This window comes from Dermacentor variabilis, chromosome 11, assembly GCF_050947875.1.
Source record: "Dermacentor variabilis isolate Ectoservices chromosome 11, ASM5094787v1, whole genome shotgun sequence".
Lineage (NCBI taxonomy): Eukaryota > Metazoa > Arthropoda > Arachnida > Ixodida > Ixodidae > Dermacentor > Dermacentor variabilis.
The window spans coordinates 4195037-4217724 of record NC_134578.1 but is presented as its reverse complement, the minus strand read 5'-3'; the positions used below and the strand labels follow the sequence as shown (position 1 = coordinate 4217724).

Below are 22688 nucleotides of genomic sequence, written 5' to 3'. Positions count from 1 at the left end.
CGGTTACCCTTCGACTTTTACAAGCCCGTGCGTACCCTAACCTCGCGGTTCTTCATGCCATATACCCTGAAAGATATCCCAGTGCGGACTGCACTGCCTGTGGACTAAGGGCAACATTGGACCATGTGTTGTGGGAGTGCGAAGCCATCGGCTCCTCCTTCAGCGAGGATAGGTGCGCTGCGCTCTTGGGCAGCCCCGAACTCAGTGACCAAACCCTGGCCGTCCAGAGTGCCCGCGATCGGGCCGTCAAGCTCGGCTTGGCGGTCCCTACGTGGGACTAGCCGGGTGGCGCGGGGTCTCCCCTGCGTCTTCTCTGGACCGACATAAAGTTACTTCACTCACTCACTCACCACCGCGCGCCGCACTTCAGTGCGCTTTCGCTTTTCTTTGGCAGAGTGGATTTTCGCCTGGCAGAGTTTTGAACGCTTTCCGGCTAGCAGACGAGAAAATGAAACTACGGTCGCTCGCCGCCATTACTGTGGGGACTCGACCAATTGCACCGCGTTCGCTTGAGCGCAACCTCTCCGGAAAGTCCTGTCTCGCCTGTGTAAGAACTGAGCAGTATTCGTATGGTTCTCGGTGGACTAAGCGTCTCACGTTTTCTTCTATATTCATTCGGTAGCCACATTGTTTGCCCAAAGTAAGCATTCGAGTGTGGCCAACATACTTTGCGTTTTTTTCATTTCGGTACCCCCGCCCACAAAAGAAAAAAGAAGGACATTGTCGCGGCGCAGCGAAATATCGCACGGTGAAAGTTCGATTTTGTTACTTTTTTTGAGGGAAGTAATGGGCCACGGGACGCTTCAGTTACCGGATACTCTTATTATATAGTATTGTGATAGCAATTATATGCACACTCCAAGCGTATTCCTGCCGTCGCCGTCGCCCTCATGTTTCGTATAAAGTCCAAGGGCAATATCGTCATGACCGCGCGCCGCATGCTGTATGTGCGAGTGAAAGCGTAGGGAGGGGGATGGGGGGCTGGAAGGGGTGAGCCGACGATGGCGCCTCAGTCTTGCGCGCGCAAGAGGGACAAGTGCGGAGCAAGCGAGCCGCCTTCCGTCGCGCGCGATACAACGGGGGGAGTGGATGGAATGGGGGCGGGATCTAGGATTCTATGAATCTGTGATTGCGCAACATGTTCATTTGCCTTGTTTGACGCATTATATACAGTGACTTTTTTTTAGATACGTAGATTTATTGCAGACTTATACGTATATTTCAATAAATAAGAGTCAGTTGTAGACTTTTTGAAGCAGTAACGCAACGAGTTCAATGTGACGGGAATGACGCGACTCGTTAGACAATGGGACAAATGTCTAAATGCTCATGGAGACTACATTTAAATAAAGTAGCCCGGTTGTCATATTCGCAATGGCTCACTTTCATTTGACTCGCCCTCGTATATTTTGCAGAACTCCAGCTGTTTATACCTGCTCTCTGTTGAGGGTGTAATTTCGGTGCAATTACTCACGATACACGACCGGTGACGGCTGCTCCTGCGTAATACATTGGAACAAATGGCAGCGTCATTGAGATTTTTCACTGGCCGTTGCACATGTACACGAATCTAAACAAGGTTCTTGAATGACAAAGTTTCATTACCATTTTGTCCTCAACTTGTTAATTTCATGGCCTTTACATTTTTTCATATCAGCGGCATGCACTGCTTTGCTCGTTTCGAACTGATATAGTTCTAAAGTTCGTGTGATATTTTATTTACTTATTAAATATACAAAAACATGGAAGCGGTGATATCAGTTATCTTGGGCACAATTTTCGGCACACACAAGTATATTCTTGTGTGAAACAATACATATTTTATTTGTTTTTGTAGTGCGTAGTGTTCAAGAATTCGTTTGCAGCATCTTTGGCAATGGCCACGCAGTTATTATTCATGTATTTGATCCCCAGACAGATTGTTTGAGGAAGCTTTAGCTCGGGCCCAACTATTCGAATACATGTAAAACGCAGAAACGATTTTCTGTGATAACCTCTGGGGCGCTATAACGTAAAACTATTCCAAACTTTTTTATTCTATTTCTGCAATCAGCTCTACGCGAATGGTCAAAAACATTTTCTGTATCACCCCCCAGGTCGCCTCTCTGGGACGCGACGTCACGAAAACCGCAACAGCTTCCCATCTGATATTTATTTTATTTATTTATTGGTACCTCAAATACCCCATTTGGGGTTTTACATGAGGGGTGGGTATATTTAGATCATATCTTCAGTGAATGCCTTGAACGACGTGTACACAATGATTATGCATGATCGGACAGAACAAAAGAAAAATAGTTATTTCTGATTCGACGCCTTTCCACCATTGGACTTCGGCTATCGGTCAAAAGCTTTTGGACTGCACCCACTTCACCTGCCTGTCACTCGACGTCACAAAACCGCAAAAACTCACCGCGTCAAAGTGATGTGTACGCGTTAAAGATGCATCATTACGCCGAACAAAATTGAATTTTTTTCGGAATAGCCGCAGGCTGCCCCATGCCGAAAGGAATAAAAGATGGCTGCCGCCGATCGCTGAGCTACTCGCACCTGCCGGAGAGCATGGGTTTATTTGCGTATAATAAAACTTTTTGCGTGGCCGTGTAACGTTTTCGAGCGCTTTCGGCACGTTTACGACCTCGTTCTGCCAACTCTTCTTTGCTGAGGATCCGTTTTAGCGTCATTCTAAAGCTTCCGTTGCATGCCGTCGCGATTTTCGACCAGCCACCGCATGCTAAGTAAGGGAAAGCGGGCCAATCGCAGACACCGGCACCAGATTCTTCATCCCGCTATCGACTTTCAGTGCAGTGGCTCGGCCCCATCGAATCCCTCTCCAATTGAGGGTGCTCCTCGCCTCTTGTCAGCCAATTAGGTAAGACAGGCCGCTCAGTGTAGGCAACGTTATTCGTTTTTCAAGCAAACAAAAGTGACCTCCTATGAACGAGCAGAGCGTTTGATTGGTCTGTACAGACAACCTTGCGGGTGACTGCCCGATGCCTGCGTCGGCGGTTACGCGAATTTGACGTCAGGAGATTGGAATAAAAACATATTAGAATAGTTTTACGTTATAGGGCCTCTGGGTCGCTTTTAATGAAATGTGTTGCATTTGAGAGAGAAAGTTAAATTTTAGTGTTTGTTGGAAGCGGAATTTCCATTTATGGCCTGAACATTGTTCAAAATATTTTGAAAAACTCGAAAGTCTCAAAAAAATAGAAGCACGACGTTTACAAACTAATAGCTCTGCATCAAGTATATATGTCGCTGTTCTGTAAACGGCTTCTATTATAACAGTCAAAGCGGACAAATTTGATGTGTCAACTCGTATCTTACGTGAATTTGTTACGTTGTGTACAAGGGTTCTGCGAAAGCTGTATTTCCATAATGCTAAATTTCTTGAGATTCATGTGTAATATAGCAATTTTTTCCGCTGTATTTGTCCTATCAGGTACAATTCACAGAATTGTAATGCCATTTTTCATTGCTGAGTTAGAGTGTTAAACTTGATAGTATCGTTTTCTGAAAATTTGCGATTTTGGTCAATTTTTAATAAAAAATTGACAACCTAGATGAAAAATTCGAAACCAGCAGTCACTAAAATTTTACTTTTTCTTTTAAATGCAACTAGCCTCATCAAATTTATTGCATTGGTTGCCGAGAAAAACGAATTCTCCTTCTACATGTATTTAGTGCGAGCACACGAGCTAAAGCTTCCTCTTAAGGAGGTCGAGCTGCAATGTGAGCCCCACCCCTTCCCCCCCCCCCCCCCCCGAACGAAATTTCTGGCTACGCCACTAGTATACACTGCAGTGCTCAGATTGACCCCGGCCTTTTCAAAGACATTTCCGAACAAAACCAAACCCGTCAAAAGTGCGCCGAGTTCGAGAATCAATGGCGTTCAAGGGAGACGAGACACGCGAGGAAGGCGCTTTTCGAGCGGCGCTTTTCAAGCCGCGGCCCCTCATTCCGCGCTTCATTAATCTGATCGCCGCCAGGGTGGCCATTCAGCGGCCATAACTGTCACAGTCCAATATGGCGTCAGCGGCCGCCCCTTTCTCTGCGCAGACGGATGCGGAGCGAGACGTGAAACGAGAGACCCTGCCACGGGGATGAACACACACACGAGGCAGTGGCTCGACAAGGAATAGTGAAAAGATAGCCGAGAAAAGAGAAACGAAAGCAGGAAATATGTAAAAAATAATGACACGCCAGCGCCTTGACTATACGCTCTTTTGTATCGGCCTCCGAGGCCGGCCTAAAAGGAGGAGCGACTGCGCTTGATGTCCATGCCCGGTCCACCCTTAGGCCATGTATATACCGCGAGAGGCCTGCCACCACTGCTCAGCAAAACGGTGCAGCGATGTTGTAAGCACGAAGTGCGCTCGGGAGCACACGGCTGCGGGGCGAAGAGTGGCGCCCAATCCGGTCAATGCTAAATGGGAAGAGATAACCGCAACTGTGTCCCTCGCTTTCTTCTATACTGTGGTAGATGTGCGGAATGCGATGCATTGCTTATGGTGCGTCCGCGTCTAACGCAACGCAGCTTCTCTGCCACCGAGTAACTGCTTTATCCTTTCCTTCTTTCGATGCGAGTCTCATAGACGTACTGCATACGAAAGGACATAAAGTCATTTGTGACGTTCTTCATGACATTGTAAAAACCTGATGTGAGTACACAAATGTCATCATGACCACCGCTGGCAACTTTCATATTGGCGCTAATTAATTAAATTATGGGGTTTACGTGCCAAAAACACGATCTGATTATGAGGCAGACCGTAGTGTGGGACTCGGGAATAATTTCGACCCCTTGGGGTCTTTTAGCGTGCATCTAAGTCTACGTACACAGGGGTTCTCGGTGTCTTCGGTTGCATACCCGGATGAATATCATGATGTTATAATAACGGCTGCTATACAGGTCGACTGTTCCCCAATGTTGTCTAACATAACCACTCGCAAAGCTCTTTACAGCTGCAGTATTGCAGGAAACCAAATAATCTAACGGAATTGCTGTGGCGTAGAAGCGGCTATTGCAGAGTAAAACGTTTGCTGACGTAAAAGCAAAAAACAACCAACCCGTTCCTTCCCATGAAACCAGCTGGAAGGCTTTACCGGTAGGCCACCAAAGACAATGAAAAGAAAGAAAGAAAGAAAGAAAGAAAGAAAGAAAGAAAGAAAGAAAGAAAGAAAGCGCAGGACCGTTACTTACAGAAACGAGGACTACATGTGACGATCGATACCTTGAAAGCACTGCGCAAGTAACAAAAAAATGTGGGCTCCACATAAGGACCAAATTTCCTAAAGTCCTTCAAGAAGACAGTCAACCGGTGGCCCCTTAGGACAAGCCGAAACATTTGTTCCACAAATATACTCCTGAAACACCATGAGAAAGAAGCATACAGATATCAACCTTGTTATCTACGAAAGACACCGAGGTTTTATTTATTTTTTACTCTGATTTTTTCCCGTGTGACGATCGCTGCGAGAGGGCTCAAGCTTTGCTAACTTTTATGAAGCGCTGACAATAAACGTCGGAAGCCGGCTCGTGGCGAGTGCCAGCCAATGAGAACGTCCGTTGGCAACAACAGTGGCGTGCCCTCGCCAACGCTGCACGCATCAGTTTGACAGCCACAGGCCTGCGACGAGCTTCGCGCATCTGGCAACCCTGGGAAGCGGGAACATCCTCCTCCTGTGCGGCGGCGGTCCCTTCCCTGCTCAATGGCGTCGCACCACACAGCGGCCGCTGAAAAGAGTATAGACGACGAGCGAGCGACGTTCGTTAATCACCGAATGTGACACTCGCAGGCCACGTGACCACGCAGGCTTCTTTCCGTTGAAGACGTGCACGAGAGAAGCTGCGCCCAAAGCCGCCTTTTTAAAAAGTCGACGGCGGGAATCTCATTCACTCAAGAGAATCGATGGCTGCAGATTTTGCTCGGCCCGAAACTTGTAGGAAAGCGGACAAAATTGAGGAGAGAGAGAGAGAGAGAGAGCTTGCTCACCCCAAACGTTCGTTATGAAGCGTTTCATCGAGAACAGGAAACACGAGAGCAGTATTTAAGATAAGAAAGCAGCGTTAATAATACTCAATCAATCATTTATTCACCGTGACCAGCAACAAACCCTAAGATCTGAGTGCTGGCACACGCCATATAATAATAATAATAATAATAATAATAATAATAATAATAATAATAATAATAATAATAATAATAATAATAATAATAATAATCTGCGAGAGCGTTTTTCGTCGCACGCCAAGCGGAGAAGCACCGAGGTGACGTCACCTCTCTGCATGAAGCATGAGGTGGCGGCCGAACGGGACCACTTCATCTATGCTGACGCGTTGATATATTATGAGCACAGATCGCCAAGACGAGTGGCAATGAAGGAACGCAGGAGTGAATCCGGCGACGAGTTCCTCCAGAACAAGACGAACGTGAAAATCGGAAGGAGAAGAAGAAAGGCTCTCGCGCCGGTATTGGCCACCTCTGCTTGCTACGTCATCTAACATTCACTACTCGACCAACCGACCTCTTATTTTATCTGCTTCTCCCATTTATTCCCTTGGGATACGCCTCTCTATTGTCTCCTCGCTCCTTTCTTTCCTCCCCGCCACGGACAGCTCTTCCTCGGAAGCGCCAGCGCAGTGTGCAAACTTGCACCCAGCGTACGAGGTCCGAACAGGCTGCCGTACCACACACTCGTGAAAGCTGAATGCGAGAGGCTACACCTCTTGGGGTATATTTACCGCATTCAAAAGGCAGGCCAACTATCTTATTTTAACATAGAATTTCACAAAATTGCCCGCAGTTCACCGAACAGGTGAAATGAGGTGAAATTGATTTTTTTTTTTTAGGCCTTCATCAACCGCTAGCTATACACGTAGAGCTACTATGATGGTGAGTGAGTGAGTGAAACAACTTTATTTGGTCCACAATAGACACTAGTAAACTCTGGCGGTGAAAGCTTTATCTTACGCAACATATCTAAACTATGAATGCCGTACCTCGACATTTCTTTCCATACCCTTTATTGTAAAATGCGCTCGCGGTCGTACTGTCTGTCCCCGAGTTCAGTGGCTAGAACACCCCATACGTGGCCGAGCGACGAGTCACGACCGAGACATTGGCGGCGATGCGCCGAAGTAGCCGCATTTCAGCAGCCATGCGCGTTAACAAAAGAAAAACGAGCGCACCGCGAGCTACGCGAGAAGTTGTCCCCGGCAGAGTAGATTCATGACGTCCCGCGCCATCCTTCGTAATTAAGGTGTAAGCATCCTCGCCTTTTCGAGCACGTACGCAAGCAAAGCGCCCAAACGAGACCGCCACCGTGCGAGAGAAGTGGGTCAAACCGTAATTAAGTGCCACGCGTGAAACGCGCAAAAATTCGTCCATCCGGATTCTAGTACCATTACTCACTCTGGCATTCTTGCATTTGCTTTACATTTTTCTCGCTCGAACGAAAAAGAAAAAAGCAGGTTGAGCCCTGCTCACGGCGAACGTACTCGCCGGACAATAAGAAAGCCGGTTCTTTTTTCTCTCGACTGCTTCTTTTCCGCGCAGCGCAGGTGACGGAGCCGAAGCACCCAACTGCGTGTGTAGCCGAGAAGGTGCCCCCGGAACGCCGTTTCCACGAGCGCGCGCAGCTACACCGAAAGAAGCAAGCACGCAGGCAAGAGACCGAGCAGAGGCAGGAGTGCCATCACGATCGGCGTTTAGGAACATAAGTGGTCTGACCGAAGGCGACCGCTTTGAGGGGAAACGAATTAATAATGAACATCTCCCGCCTCATCCGCAACCGCACCTGCTCCTACAAAACCGCAACTCTCTCTCTCTCTCTCTCTCTCTCGTTTTTTTTATCTTGACTCCCCCTTTTTTTTGTTTTTCTTTTCTTTTCCCTTTTTCCGGTGGTCCTTCCGTGCGTTCTCGTAAAGACGCAGACAACGAGAGAGCGATCCTACGAGCCCCGGCTTCTCAACTCGAATCCAGGTGCGCCCTGAATTGAACTCGCAGAAAGAGAAGCAAACGCGGCGGTTGCCCACCGCAGTCGGGCGCGGCTTCGTTCTTTTCTCGGGCCAGCTCATCCCGACCATGCGTCATGGTGCTCCAACAGATTCGCCGTCTTGTTTGCCTCCCAGAGAGCGGTTCTTCCGAGACCCCGCTCTGTTTTTACTTTTTTCTACTAGCTTCTCTCTTTGGCTTTAATAGATTTGTGAACTTCCTGGCCAGATCGTTAGCTTCCCATACTTGCCTCGTATGTTCACGATCGTCAGAAAATTCCCCCACGCGAAAGGGGCTTCTCTTCGCAACCGTCGGATGGATCGAAAAAGAGACACTGTGAATGGAAAGGGAGAAGAAACAGAGGGGGGGGGGGGGAAGAAGGCTCCTCCACTGGGAGCCATCCCATGCACCGCAAGTCACGTATCGTGTTCGTCCTCTCGACGTTGCGGCCGCGTATAAAGGCGCCTTGTTTATTTACTTTTTCTTGCGTTCCAACGAGACAGGCGTGTGCGCGAGTTTAGAGCGGAATAAACGGGACTTTTTTGCTCGCGATGCGTCCTCTCCGATGGACGATGGCGCGTACGCGGGGAGCGCACGAAAGAACGAGCACAGGCGATTCTGGTGCGCGCGAGGGAGCGATAGAAATTGACCGCCGTCACGAAACGGAGGAGGACGGGTGCACCGGTAGGGCCGCTTCCGCCTCGTCGCGTGCTGGTCACGCGTCCTCGGTGACCAACAGTCGGTCACGTGTTACGGAACGCTGGCGGCCACGGGTACACGCCGACACAAGTTTACATACGAAGGCGAGCATCAAATCGACCAACTGGCAGATAAGTCAGTCAGTAAGTAGTCGTTCGACAGTGCTGGCAGAAACGCTTCGGAAGGACAGGCGTCGCGACCGTTCAGGGTAATCAAACTTTCCGAAACGTTCACCGAAGGAAAGTGGGAGTCCGCCTTGCCCGCCGGCTACGTGCGAGCCGTTTCAGAGGGGTCGCGAAACAAGGAGAACAGAACCGCAGCAGGGCAGACGACATCCAAGGTGGCCGCTTCGTACTCGCAGCAACTGGCGCTTGTCGCCCCTCGTAACGAAGGGTCGCGGTTACCACAGTATCAAAGGAGTTTCACGCAGTTTGGCGGTTTCTCCGCTACGTCCCAGCTGTTTGCACGAGCACAGTGACTGCAAGGATGGCGCACTCTCGTGGCGGCTGCGCTGCCTTTGTGTTTAGCACAGACGCGGACGTCGTTTCTTCGAAGAGCGCGCACTGCGAGCGCCTCGCATCCGCCTCCCTCGCTGTGTCCACCCAGTGCGCGCCGACGTCCGCGAAAGAAGAGCGCGCTCGAGAGGGCCCCTCCGGGCTCGGGTTGCGCAGAAGGCGCACGCCCCCGTGGCCTTAATTGAGATCAGGTGGCCCATCCTCGAGCTGACGCGGCACGCGGACTGTGCCTCCTTCTCACCCGATTCACACTGCCGCTTCCCGTTCACTTCCGAGCGTCGGCGACTCGCCCACTGGTTGGGTGTGCATCACTCACCGCAAGCCTTAATCGACACCGCCGTTTACGCTAGGCCAACATGGCGGAATTCCGAAGGCACTCTGTGAAAACTGTATTTGGGGCGTACGTAAAAACCAATATATGCAGACCGAATAAAGAACTATAGAACCTGCTGCGGTAGCCGAGTGAGCTCTGGCATTGCGCTGCTGAAGTCGCCTGTTAGTTCCTGGCCTTGGCAGCCGCATTTCTCTGGGGGCGAAGTGCGCGAAACGCATCTGCACTTCGGTCTAGGTGCACGTTAAGAGACCCCCAGCCGGTCAAGGTTAATCCGGAGCCTCCTACAACGGCACGCGCACCCCGTTATTTTCGTACGTAAGACCTCAGAATTTGGTAAGCGAACAAAATACTGGCACACGCTTTGTTTTCATGTCTGCACGTAATAGGTGATACTTGCACAAAGCAAGCATATTAAGCAGAGAAGTGCATAAAGAAAGCTCGTTGCTGTTTCCGGAACATCAGCGAGAACTTCAGAGAGCTAGAGCAGCCACGGGTGCATGCGTGCGACTTACTAAAGCGGTTCAAAGTAGTGGAAGCCAGGAAGCTGAACCGCATTTTTGCGATCGCCAGGCACCGTCCCGTATCGTCGATAGTGGCAGCCGTCTTACCATCCGGCACCATGCCAAGTGACGTCACAATTTATTTATTTACAATGCTTACAGCGCCCGAACGGGCATAATGAGGGAGAGGGCACTCGTCTGTCTTTGTTGGCGTATGCAATCGGCTCGCACTGTTAGCGATGTTCCCCATTGTCCTACTACTGCCAGGCTCCTTGCTGTCACGTCTAAGCCACAACTACTATATATAGGGTGTCCCAGCTAACACTAGCCAAGCTGTTCTGACGACCGAGCCCCGTAGACCTTATAATTATATTGTGCACTTTGTTTTTCAAATTTCCTTCTTCTCTCCATCTTTCCGTTGAACAGCTTGGCTAAGATCAGCTGGGCCACACGGTATAACAAGAACGCGTTTGCAGCGCACTTTCGGCGTGGTTCTTGCTGCGTCCCCCTCCCGATGCCAACGACTAAGCCACGGCTTAAATGTTGCATACGTGGCCGTCGCTTAGCAGCACACCAAACAAAACACCATTCGGCTCGTATTTCGCCGCGGAATATGCGGGCCCCGTAAGATAGACGCGGCTAGTGCCCGCTCGCACCCGCCTCTCCGTGCGAGACGGCGCCGTTCCATGACGACGGGCGAACGCACGACGCTTCCTCTTCGCCGGCGCGCATATAACGAAGCGAGGCGAAGAGCAAACCGGCGCTCGTTAAAAGCTGAAGTCGCTGCAAGCACGCGTTTTTGAATGCCATCGCTGCAAGGTGTGCATACGCGAGGCACGCACAGGGCCCGTCTCTATGGCAACGCGCGTTCCAATTTAGAGCGGCCGATACGCGAAGTTGCGCCAACACTTCCCTCAATAATTCACTGCTTTGATCGCGGCGCAGTGGAGGCACGCGTGCACGTGTGTGCACAAGCCGGTGCGTTTCATGGACGTGCGACTGAGCGCGGACACACTCGCGCTCGGTGCTTTATTTTGCTACGTCGGCGACGTTCTCTTTATTCTTACACACACACACACACACACACGTGTACACACACACATATATATATATATATATATATGGGCATGTTCAGATAAGAACGGTAATCGAGGTCCCATGACCATTTTTTGTTTTTAATGAAATTTTTATATCTGATGGGCAAATGTGTCCACACAAAGGAATGAACCTTAGTTTTGCAAGGAACTTCGTAGTTTTCTCAGAAAAAAATTGTATGTCAGAAGCGGTGGAGAACGTCGTTTTTGACACTTCGCAAAGTTGCAAGTTTGGAGCCTCACTGCATGCACAATAATTTTTTTCCGCACATTAGTACTTTTTCGTTACTTCTTTTCAACGTGTACTATACGAACGAATAAAAAAACTTTTTCTTGCTAAGTTAATCTTCTAAATAAAAAATCGCAAACTTCGCTTCCGGAGCTATGCGGTGCAAAAAAGGCACTTTTCAGGGCAGCCTCAGGGCAAGATGCGTAAAGATCTCCACATTAAATCTTTTTCTCAGTATTTTCCAGCTACTTTTACTCACTTTAGGCAAGTTTTGTAGTTTTACACTTGACAGATATTTTTCAATATGGCCTCAAATTTGGCCGAAGTTCAAAAACGTCAAAAAAGTGACAATTTTGCCTTGGATTTAAAAAAAAACAACATCATCGAATTTTATTAAAATTTTCCTGAATAATCCTCAGTACTCGACAATATTAAGGTACCAAAAATGTGTTGCATTATATTGTTTTAAAGTATGAAAATGAATACAAAACTGAGTTCATGATTTCAATCCCTACGATTCCTCAGTATTTTCTCTTAGGATGCGCTATCGTGAGAAGCTGGATTTAGTATTGTCTTTTTGTGGGTAAATTCTAAACGCTACAGTTGCAGAGTTCATAAGTGTAATTTTTAAGTGTTTTTCTGTCTTACAATCAAAGGTCTAAAGCTCCTATTCGCTTTCGTACTCTTCTAACAGTGGGACTTAACTTATTGTAAGCATATTTGAGAACGTTATTTTGGAGTGACGTGTGGTTAGTGGTCGTTTATGCAAACATTTAATGCACCCGTCGCTACTCTCAAGATGCCTTTAACGAGCTGCCGCCGCTCCATGGATGAACCGCGCTTGGCAGCCGCTCCTATAGCTATATAACGCCCGGCGCGACCCTGAATTTCATAGCACCATGTATGCCACCACCGCACCGAGGCTTTAGCCGCCACTATCATCTTTCCATCGCAACGCACCGAATGCCTGGCAGTTATACCTCAGCCTTGGACCTTCGACCGAGACAGGCCCGATGAGCGGATGTTGTTCGGATCTCGAGTTTCGCGTGTCGTTTTGCAGGCCTGGTAGACGGTGGGGTCGTTTTCTGTACTCACGTGGTTTCTCTGTGCTCGAAGGCTCCCACGACAAGCATACTTGGTATCTCAGTCTCAGCTCGTACGCCAGACCGAACCAGCGTCAGTGTCGACGGCGGGCATCCTGTGTTAAAATTCCACCCATCTGTCCATCTCCTTTTTTTTTGGAAAAGCAGCCCTGGGCCCTGCATCCGTCACCTGCTCCTCTGTCCTACGATAATCTTCGGAAGCGGTGAGCTTTTGCATTCATGAAGAGATTTCCGCGGCGAACGTTTTGTGCCGACTACTCAAAAAGGCACAAACAGAGAATTGAAAAAGGACGTAATTTTCGCAGTGTAAAGACCCTCAATGTCGCTGCTCTCAAGAAAGTCCTACTTCCCGAAGAAGCTCTCCAAGTACGAGAAAGTGACTTCATCTGTCAGAATTGTTACCGTCGGTTCAAGGAAGACATAGATAATATGCAGGCAGAGTCAACCGAAACATTCGAAGAATTCCGCCCTGGAGAAGAAATCGTAGAAAATTTAAACTCCAGTGTCAGCCTTACCTCCGAAATCTCGCCCCTAAAGCCACCGAGCGCTCTAAAAAAACGCCTCCGACTTTCCTATGCAAAGCGAAAGCAGGAAGAGGTGGCAAGAGCTATGGTGACGAAAATACGATCGGGGATACAGGCAGCATATAATATCCCAGAGACTTCGCGTGAGTCACAAGAAAAGTGTGCGCAATGCAGCAGCTGGGAAGACAACCTACATGCTGCCTACAATAGGTGTACGTCCTTTCAAGAGCGTTGCCAGCTGCTGACACTGCTACCACGCAACCTAACCGTGAAATATGTGCAGGAAGTTATTCCAGAGGCAACGAGGTACGTTATTCAAAAATCGAAGATGGTGGATGAAGAAGGCGTATGGTCAACACAGGAGCGATATACAAGATGTAAGCTACAACACGAAGACATTACCACCGTTTTAGAATATTACACCATGGATGAACTCGATTGCTCTAGACAGACACCGAACAAAAAGGATGTTGTGAGAATCGAAAAGGAGGGAGAGAAGGAATGGGTACCTAAACGGTTCATGACGCGGTCCTTGCGAGAAGCATTCCGCCTCTACAAGCAAGCTCACCCTGCCTCCCAGGTTGGCCTCACAAAATTTATATCCTTGCGTCCTAAGTGGGTGAAATGCTCGCCACAGTGGCAAGTGTGTGTTTGCGTGTGCTGTGCAAACTTTCAGTTGTGCCTCGTGGGACTGCAGAACGCCTCCGGAAGGTCGCTTTCTCCCGATGATATGCAGAGTCTCTGCGTATGCCGGGAACCTACTGCGTCATGTTTCCTCAGGAATTGTGAGCACTGTCCACAGGATGGCATTTTCACTTTGGAAAATTTTGATATGAGCAGCGAGGACGAGGTGTTGATTGCTTCATGGGAATACGGTGAGCTAGTTAAAAAAACTGACCGCTTCATCATTTATGAGAGAATTTCTAAGAATGACCACGAAATGGATTCCCCACAACTATATCAGATCTGTGCAAGCAAAAGCAATACATGAAGAAAAACAGAGCTGCGAGAGAGGTGCAATTGTTTTGCATTTTGATTTCACCGAAAACTGGACAGTTGTGCTTCCGGACGCAGTACAAGCGTACCATTGGCAGAAAAAGCAGGTCACCGTGTTTACCTGCATTGTCACGTCAAGAAAATCGACTCGGAACTACGCCGTTATTTCCGACGATATGTCTCATGATTCAGCTCATGCGTGTTTGGCTCTGTCGAAAATCAAAGCACACCTCGAAGATAACACGCCAATCTACACCAAGGTAACACATGTGAGCGACGGGGCTCCCGCTCACTTCAAGAATAAATATCAGTTTCATGAGCTACAACGCAGTGAATGTCAAGAGACGAAATGGATGTTTTCGGCCACTGGACACGGCAAAAATGCTTGCGACGGCGTTGGTGGGCTTGTGAAACATCGAGCATCACACCACAACTTGCGGAAGCCTGCAAGTGAGGCCATACAAACAGCCAGCGGCTTCGTGGACGCAATTCAAGGAACGCTAAAGAACATCACCATTCTGGAGCTCCCACAGAGGGAGCTTGCAGACTTTCGCGAAATGAAGAAGGAAGAATGGAAAACGGCAAAGAAAGTGCCTGGAGTTCAGACGCTCCACATGTGGAAGTACGTTCAATCAAATGAAGGCAGTGCATTTTACGTGGCCTCCAGCGCTGCTTCGGAATGGAAGAGACTGTGATCTGGTTTTTGCTTCGGGCTAGACAATATACTTAAAAGCACTTCTTGTTGGGCTAGTTGGTAGCTGTTAATTATAAAATATGAAAACGCCAAATAAACAGACACACACAAGAGAAGACTCTTCTCGTGTGTGTGTCTGTTTATTTGGCGTCTTCATATTTTATAATGAATAGACAATATACTGTGCGCATACCGAAGTCAACTGCTGCCGTTTATTTCTTGTTACGATTTTCTGAATTGCAATCTGCACATAAAACGGCATACCATTTGTAAATTGTGTCTTGATTAAAACTCCTGCTGATTAAAAACCTTGCAGATGAATTGTCCCCCTCAGAAGACGACGTTTTGTCTCCTGACAGTGCCCTGTAGAACCATTGAACACAGAGGTAAACAGATGCAGGTGCGGAAACGTCGGCTTCAGGAACACATTAATATTCATTTTTATATACAAAAACTTTTCTAAGCACCGATAAATGATCTAATATTTTTAAAGAATCGATTACATACCAATGTAACTTCGGATGATAAATTAGGCAATACAAAAAACGTTTGACCGCCGCCAGCCAGTTCTTGAGACATCAGGTGAAATCGCAAATTTATTCCCATTTTGACGCATCAAGAACGCAGCTAACAAGCGAGTAGAAGCTCTACAAACATTGAGGATGGTTCGGATATTGTGGTAAACAAAATGTAACCAAGTTCAGTTAGTGCTAAAACAAATTTCTGAGAGCTACTATTTCTAAGAGGCAGTAAAAAGCAACTCTAGATAACAAAAACATGAGCTCAGTTTTGTATTCATTTTCATACTTTCAAACAATATAATGCAACACTTTTTTGCTACCCTAATATTATCGAGTATTGAGGATTATTCAGGCAAATTTTAATGAAATTTGATGATGATGTTTTTTTTTAAATCCAAGGCAAAATTGTCACTTTTTGACGTTTTTGAACTTCGGCCAAATTTGAGGCCATATTGAAAAATATCTGCCAAGCGTAGAACTACAAAACTTGCCTAAAGTGAGTAAAAGTAGCTGGAAAATACTGAGAAAAAGATTCAGTGTGGAGATCTTTACGCATCTTGTCCTGAGGCTGCCCTGAAAAGTGCCTTTTTTGCACCGCATAGCTCCGGAAGCGAAGTTTGCGATATTTTATTTAGAAGATTGACACAGCGAAAAAATGCTTTTTTTATTTATTCGTATAGTACATATTGCAAAGAGGTAGCGAAAAAATACTTATGTGCGGAAAAAATTTATTGTGCATGCAGTGAGGCTCCAAACTTGCAACTTTGCGAAGTGTCAAAAACGACGTTCTCCACCTCTTGTGACAAACGATTTTTTTCCGAGAAAACTACGAAGTTTCTTGCAAAACTAAGGTTCATTCCTTTGTGTGGACACATTTGCCCATCAGATATAAAAATTTCATTGAAAACAAAAAATGGTCATGGGACCTCGATTACCGTTCTTATCTGAACATGGCCATATATATATATATATATACTGCTGTCGGAATATATGCGCAACTTAGTGCAAAATTAGGTACCACAGTCAGCTTAAATGCAGCAAGTAACGTGCCCAGAATGGACTTGGTTTTTGTCTTTCCATAAATGTATTTGGAAACATTGGATGCACTTTGTAGACGATCACAAGGAAGAAGACGGACAGGCGATCTTCCTTGTGATCGTCTACAAAGCGCATCCAATCTTTCCAAATAAAATGAACCAACTTGCCCAACAACGTATTCTGCTTTCCATAAACGGTGGTGGTGGTGCAGCTCTTGTTGCTTCCAGTGCTGCGGTGCCTATATAAGCGCCGCAGCCCACAACACAACATGCGGGAACACCTTTCTTCCGCTATAGTCCAGAGTCACGTAAATATATAATCGTTAGCGCCGCAGCAGAGAAACGAGAACACGATAAAGGGGTGTACAAGCGCAAGCGCTTTCGCAAGCACATCGTATTGTAGACATTTCCATTACTCTATACTTAATCGTAATTGAAGAAGGCTCCCCTGTCCACCTTGTTCTAAAACCCGAGACGCCGTGCTGATACGTTTCTTACCACGTGAAGATAACATAACCCCAGGATACATGCTTTTTGAAATAAACACTTGACTCGTAGCGACTGAAAGTTGAGCAAGTTGTTATATGGGTTCGTGGTGCGCGCAAAGGCAGGCGTGCAAACACAAGAACAAGCGAAAGGAGCAACAGTGAGACAATGCGCTGCCGGTTCTGTCCCCCTTCCCCCCCCCCCCCACCGAAATGAGAGGGGCGATTCAAGAACCACAACGAAGTGCCGAGCTTAGCGCATTTTCAGCGACTCGTTGCCAAGCGGGTGTCGTCACCTGACGGGCTACGAAGCACAAAGCGAGCTGGCACTTTATTGTGCCCATTACTATTTTACTGAGACGTATTATTATTATTAGTGAGACGTATTACTACAGGACAAGCGCTTAACCAGTCGGAATGAAATTTGTTGTATTTAAGAGGAAATGCTAATTTTACTCTCTGTGAAGGAAGCAGGACTATAATTTAAGGCCTCTAATTTGTTACATAGCTTGCCGAAAATCGATAACACTAATTAAAAAAACATTGAACCACAAAGTTTATCAATCCGTAACTCTGCACCAAAAAGGCTATCACAGTTCTGTTCAAGAATTTTACGAGTTTTGCAAAAGCCCCGTTCAGAAATTGGTGGTACATATATGGTCACGTATAACAAATCAGGTTTGTCCGCATTACTTATCCTAACTGCAGGTGGATGTTACAGAATTGCAATATCGCGCTTAACACGTACTGGTGGGCTAGTCGGTTAGTCATGATGGAATATCGCAGCGCTTTTCGAAACAATGACGTAACACAGGATGAACAAGCACGAGCGCTGTAACATCGTCTAACAGGAGGACTGGGCAATATCATTTTTCGCTGCTGAGCTAAATAGTTGTACACTTGATATTCTTTTTTCAGAAATATTTGAAAAATATAAACATAACAATATTGATCGATGTGCTTGCTGCAGTCGGTTCCTTTTGAATTCTTTCTTTGTAATGCAACAAACCCCATCAAATGCAGCGCAGCACAGATGTCCCGCGCACTTACATGGGGAGCTAAAGTTTAAAGCACAGAACCGAGCCGTTATTCTCGCAGCGGGAAGGCGAGTACACGCCGCGGAGGCACCAGCGATGACGTCAGAATGGTAGAAGAGACCTCAGTTGAGCTTCGGACGAACATGGGTCGGTCGTCCGGCGGCACGACAACATGAAATAGCGTATAGCAGACTTTCGCTCAAAGCCGGTTCAAATAGTTGTACTTGCTGTACACATTGTTCAAACTGTACAACAAGCACTGCAATGAGAGGGGTCATCACTTATAAATGCGCAAGAATAGCTGTTTGAACACAGTTCAGCTGTTTCCTTCCTTATTGGCGCAGTGCACACTTCGCCTCGATTGGGCCCGCCTGCTATCGCTTAAATAGCGTCCTACAGAATACGGCCGAGTTTAGGAGCTTTCATTCTCTCCCGTGGAAGGAAATATTCCGCCCGTGGCATCATTCGATCCAAAGCCATCGTAAACTGGTGTTCCGATTTTACAGCAGCAGCACCAGCGGAGAAACATGCCGAGTAGCAGCAAACACTTTCAAAAAAAAAAAAAAGAAGAAGAACGCGACAGACAAAAAGAAACTATATCAATAAAAACAAAAGAAGTCGCTGAACGGACTAAAACAGTCGATGAGAGCCGAGCAGAGCGTTTCATTTCCGGAACACAAAACATGGGCACCCGCCGCCAGGCAATAGTCCGCTGCTGGCAGACTGAGATGATAGTAAGAAAGAAAAAAAAAAAGAAAAGAAGATAAATCAACCAGCCTCGGAGGCGTTTTCCTCTCCGACACAGAGACGACACCGCAGGCACGGATGCAAGCCTTGCCGGGTGAACATAGAAAAAAAGAAGGCAAGAAGAAAGGCGCACTCCGCTCGCGACCTCATTAAAGTTTCATAAAATGAGCTATGCACACACACGCACGGCTCGGCGATTGAAGACAAAGCGAAGGCAAAAAGGAGCCCGCGGCTTGGTCTTAATTAGGGCCGGCGAGAGTGAGTGCGTGCGTGTTCATCCTTGGCGTTATTGATCGAAAGCAGCCGGTCGGCCGGCCTCGAAGTCGCCATTTCTCTCTTGCTCGCCGTCTTCCCCGCACAGCACCGAGCCACCCGCGCAACCCTTCGGCACAGCCCTCGCCATCTCGGGGGGGAGAAAACGCTCGCCGAGGCCAACGCGTTAAAGGTTTCAGCCGTGATTAGTCGGGAAGGCTGGCGAGATGAAAAAGGGATTTGCGAGGGCGCCCACGCCAGCGGGTTATCGAGAGCGCGCAGCCGGCGCTCGCCTTCCTCCTCCCCCTTTCGGCACTGCAGGCACCGAGGAGCAGGGGGGCGAGCGCGCGAGCGAAAATTCTACCGAGTCAGTGTTTACGTAAGCAGGTAATGCGCCAAAGAGAGCTCGAATGAATCCATTACAACGAAACAATTTCACGAAAAGTAAATGTCCTTATCGAGACCTCTTGTCAAGGAATCGGAGCTATACTAATAATAAACTGGTCTCCAATCCACCCTGTGAAAGTGGTTCGACAGCGAAACTGTAAACGACATCTAGAACGATTACCCGTTGCGATGTAGCTTGGAATTACCCACGTGGCGACATTTACATGCACTTTACCTAATTATTAGCCAAAGACGTTTCAACAGCCTGCCACAAAGCTTGCGCCGCTACTTCGTGCGCCTACAAAGAGTGCACAAGAGACACGAGAAATGCACTCACCCACACGTTCGCCGCGCCTCGTATACATGCTGCTGTTCGGGAGTCCTCACTACACGTGGCATTCCCGTAGCACAGTCACAAAACGAATCAGTTGCTAGGCGGGCTCCTCTTTTATATACGGAAGTGTACTTACATCATTCGCGGCATCATATGCTACAGTTGCCGCCTCCCGGCAGCTGCAGCTTATGCAACCGCAATCTTTAGCGGTAAACGCTTGCGGCGAACGCGATGCGCGCAGGCGAGCTTTCTCGTTCTTTTTTTCTGTCCCCCGCACGGCAGGCACCGCCCCTGCCGCGGAAGCGAGCGCCATCTGGTTGCGCTGCAAGGAACCCAGAGGCGCGCGCCTCCCGCTGTGATTGGCCCACGGACACGACAAATGTATTGGGGGGGGGGGGGATATACAGCTTCACTGTAGAAAGCGCTTTAACTCCGAAACGCACGCGCGAATAACATATAATGAATGAACGAATCATTTATTTCAGCTCCTTCTACAGAGCATGTACAGCAACTGGGGCTAACGAGAAGAAAAGCAGTCTTCAGGACTGCCTGACAGGCCTCGCCAACCTTGCAACTCGGCAGTGGTTACAGTAATACAATATAATAATGTCAGCAGTGAAACCCTTTCTCCGCATCTCTCACTCTAATTTCAAGGATATTTAAAACGCTCCACCGCACTGCCATACCGAGGAAGGAGCCGAGTTGACTTCAAAACATCGGGTTTAATAAGTGCCTCCGTTTTGGTTGGAGACATTAACCTTAACTAACGAGCGGATAAAGACGCTGGTGTCGAATGTGTTTAGCATCGAGATGTATGTTTATTTACGATCATTGTTGGTGAAAGGAAACCACGAAGAGGTTGGGACGTTTCCTCTGGCGCCGTGAACCCTCCTGGCTACAAACCCTCGCAGGCGTCACTGTGATTTCGCCGCGAGAAGTGTGCCACTGATCATCTCCTGCAAATAGATTCGTGCCAGCTGTTCACTTGGTCGCATGGCGAAAAAGGGAGAGAACGCCGTAGAGAAGAATGACACAGCTGCATCTTTTCGCTGCACTCGAGAATATATATATAGTCCCCATTTGGAGGCTCCTCAAAGTTCTCTGCATGGTTTGAGGCGTAGCGCGCATCAGTGCATCTGAGCATGCTTCGCACCTGCGACGCTTGTTTTCCTTCCCTCGCTTTATTAGCACTGTGCCAGCCATTTTGAGAAATATGAAATCTATCATACACAATAAGAAATGATTCGTCACTGTTCCACTGGATACAATGATATTACCAAAAAAGATGCCCTTAGCTCTGTTTTACGTTCGGGAACGCTGCTTATAAATTATTTTCGTGTGTAAAGAAAGACATCGCCAGGAGAACCATTGTTTCTGCGACAAGGAATTTTGCAAGGAATCAGCTAACTATCGCAACGAGTTGAACGCATCGAAATGGTGCAGCCATAAAACCTTGCCGTCGTTCTTAAGTCACAGTATAATCGGGCGTCCATGCATCGAAATACAGCCGAAAGGATTCCGTAACTCCTCTCGACAAAGGAGACCTGCGGTTACGACGACGTGGGGCAACGTCGAACACGCTGTAAAATAATTTACACCCCTAAATGTGAAAAAGGGTGTAAATTTGTCTATAACTCGCATCCTTAGGGTTTCAGTTATATAAATCACACCCTAAGTGTGTGAGTTACAGACACATTTACACCCTTTTTCACTTTTAAGGGTGTAAATTATTTTACAGTGCAGGAGACAGCGCCACGCAGAGGCCAGAACAGATCGATGAGTTGCAAGACACGCAAGGAAGGGAGCGAACGCACGCGGTGGGACGGACCAAGTATGCGGACGAACAAGAGTATACGGTGTCCAGAATGCAGCAATATTAAGACACGCAGCGCCAACCGAAAATGAATATCACCCAAGTCCACGAGCAGCACTGCCTCTGCCCAACGAGACTTGCTCGTGGCGACACAGAGCGCGCGACCGAGTCAGAGGCCCAGGCCCGCGTCTCAGCATAAAAACGTGCAGCGTTGTCGAAGCGCCATATAACCGGATGCCGAATGAACAGGGACTACAGCTAAACACGAGAGAAAAAAATCATCGGTGGTTGGCCGCGCGCAGCCGCAGTCTGGCCAATCACGAAGGCCCGACGATCCCCCTCCCCGTCCCCCTAGTCAATAAAGAACCAAATTTCAGACTCTGGCAACTAGGCTCAGACTGAACCACCGAAGCAGGATATAGGTTCGACAACCCTGCACGCTTACACCTAAAAGACGTAGGGAACCGCAGTTTCACGGAAGCGAGCATAATGCCCGAATACACGCAGGACACGCGCCCGGACGGAAGGCCAGCTGAAAGGCACGCATGCAGGTTCCTTTAGATGGAGCCAAACTGAAGTCGACTGCCGCCCAACGGAAGTCAAATCCACAGAGAGGTTCAAAGACGCACACGTACAGACCGCTGCAGGGAGAGGAAGCGCCGGCCGCACAATGGCGTAGCGCGCACGTCAAGATGGCCGCGCACACGCGGGCAGCGCCGCGGAGTGGCGGGCGCTTAATGAACCGCAAAATGGACACGGCGCAGTGAAGGCAGCGGCAAGCGCACAGTCCGGCAAACCGTTAATGCTTCGGCGAGAACGCAGGCGTAGGCCTCCCCGTTTTATCATTCTGCTTTCGATTATTACAGCTATGCAGCTGCGACCGTGTCGCCTTGCTTCGCTTAAAACACTTCGTGCATTCGCTTTACTCGCGGCAGCCTCTCCTGCCTCCCGCTCACCTCGTTCGTCGTTCCTCTTTTTTCTTCCTTTTTTTCCTTTGCTTTTCTCCCCGTTTGCCTAAGGGAACTGGATTGGAATGGAAGGGGAGGCAGGGGCACGCAAATGGGCATCCTGTTCGTTCAGGCAGCGATATCGTTTGCTCGAACACCAACATAGGTGGCACGTCAGCAATCGTATCCTGCGATTCCATAGTTCAACTCCCTGCTCATTTTCGACACCGCGACATCAGAAACTTGGAGGAATGTATAGGGAAAAAAAAGAAATAATAGGTAGTAAAAACATAATCGATAAATTACAAATCTACCAAAAATGTAATCGATTACAAGCAATTGATTTCGCGCAATTCGTCACGTGCAAGTCAACCTTATACACTGGCTTTTCTCTCGGCGTTGCACGAATGCATTCATTACATTTGTTTATTAGCGCACGC

At 48.0% G+C, this 22688-nt stretch overlaps 1 protein-coding gene and 1 pseudogene across 1 annotated transcript in view; one reads left to right on the top strand and one right to left on the bottom strand.

Annotated features, from left to right (window-relative positions):
- The window catches only part of pxb (putative Hedgehog signaling attenuator pxb), a 302842-nt gene that overhangs the window by 221560 nt on the left and 58594 nt on the right, over positions 1–22688 (bottom strand). The window lies entirely within an intron of this gene.
- LOC142564437 (uncharacterized) lies at positions 12849–14689 on the top strand (annotated as a pseudogene).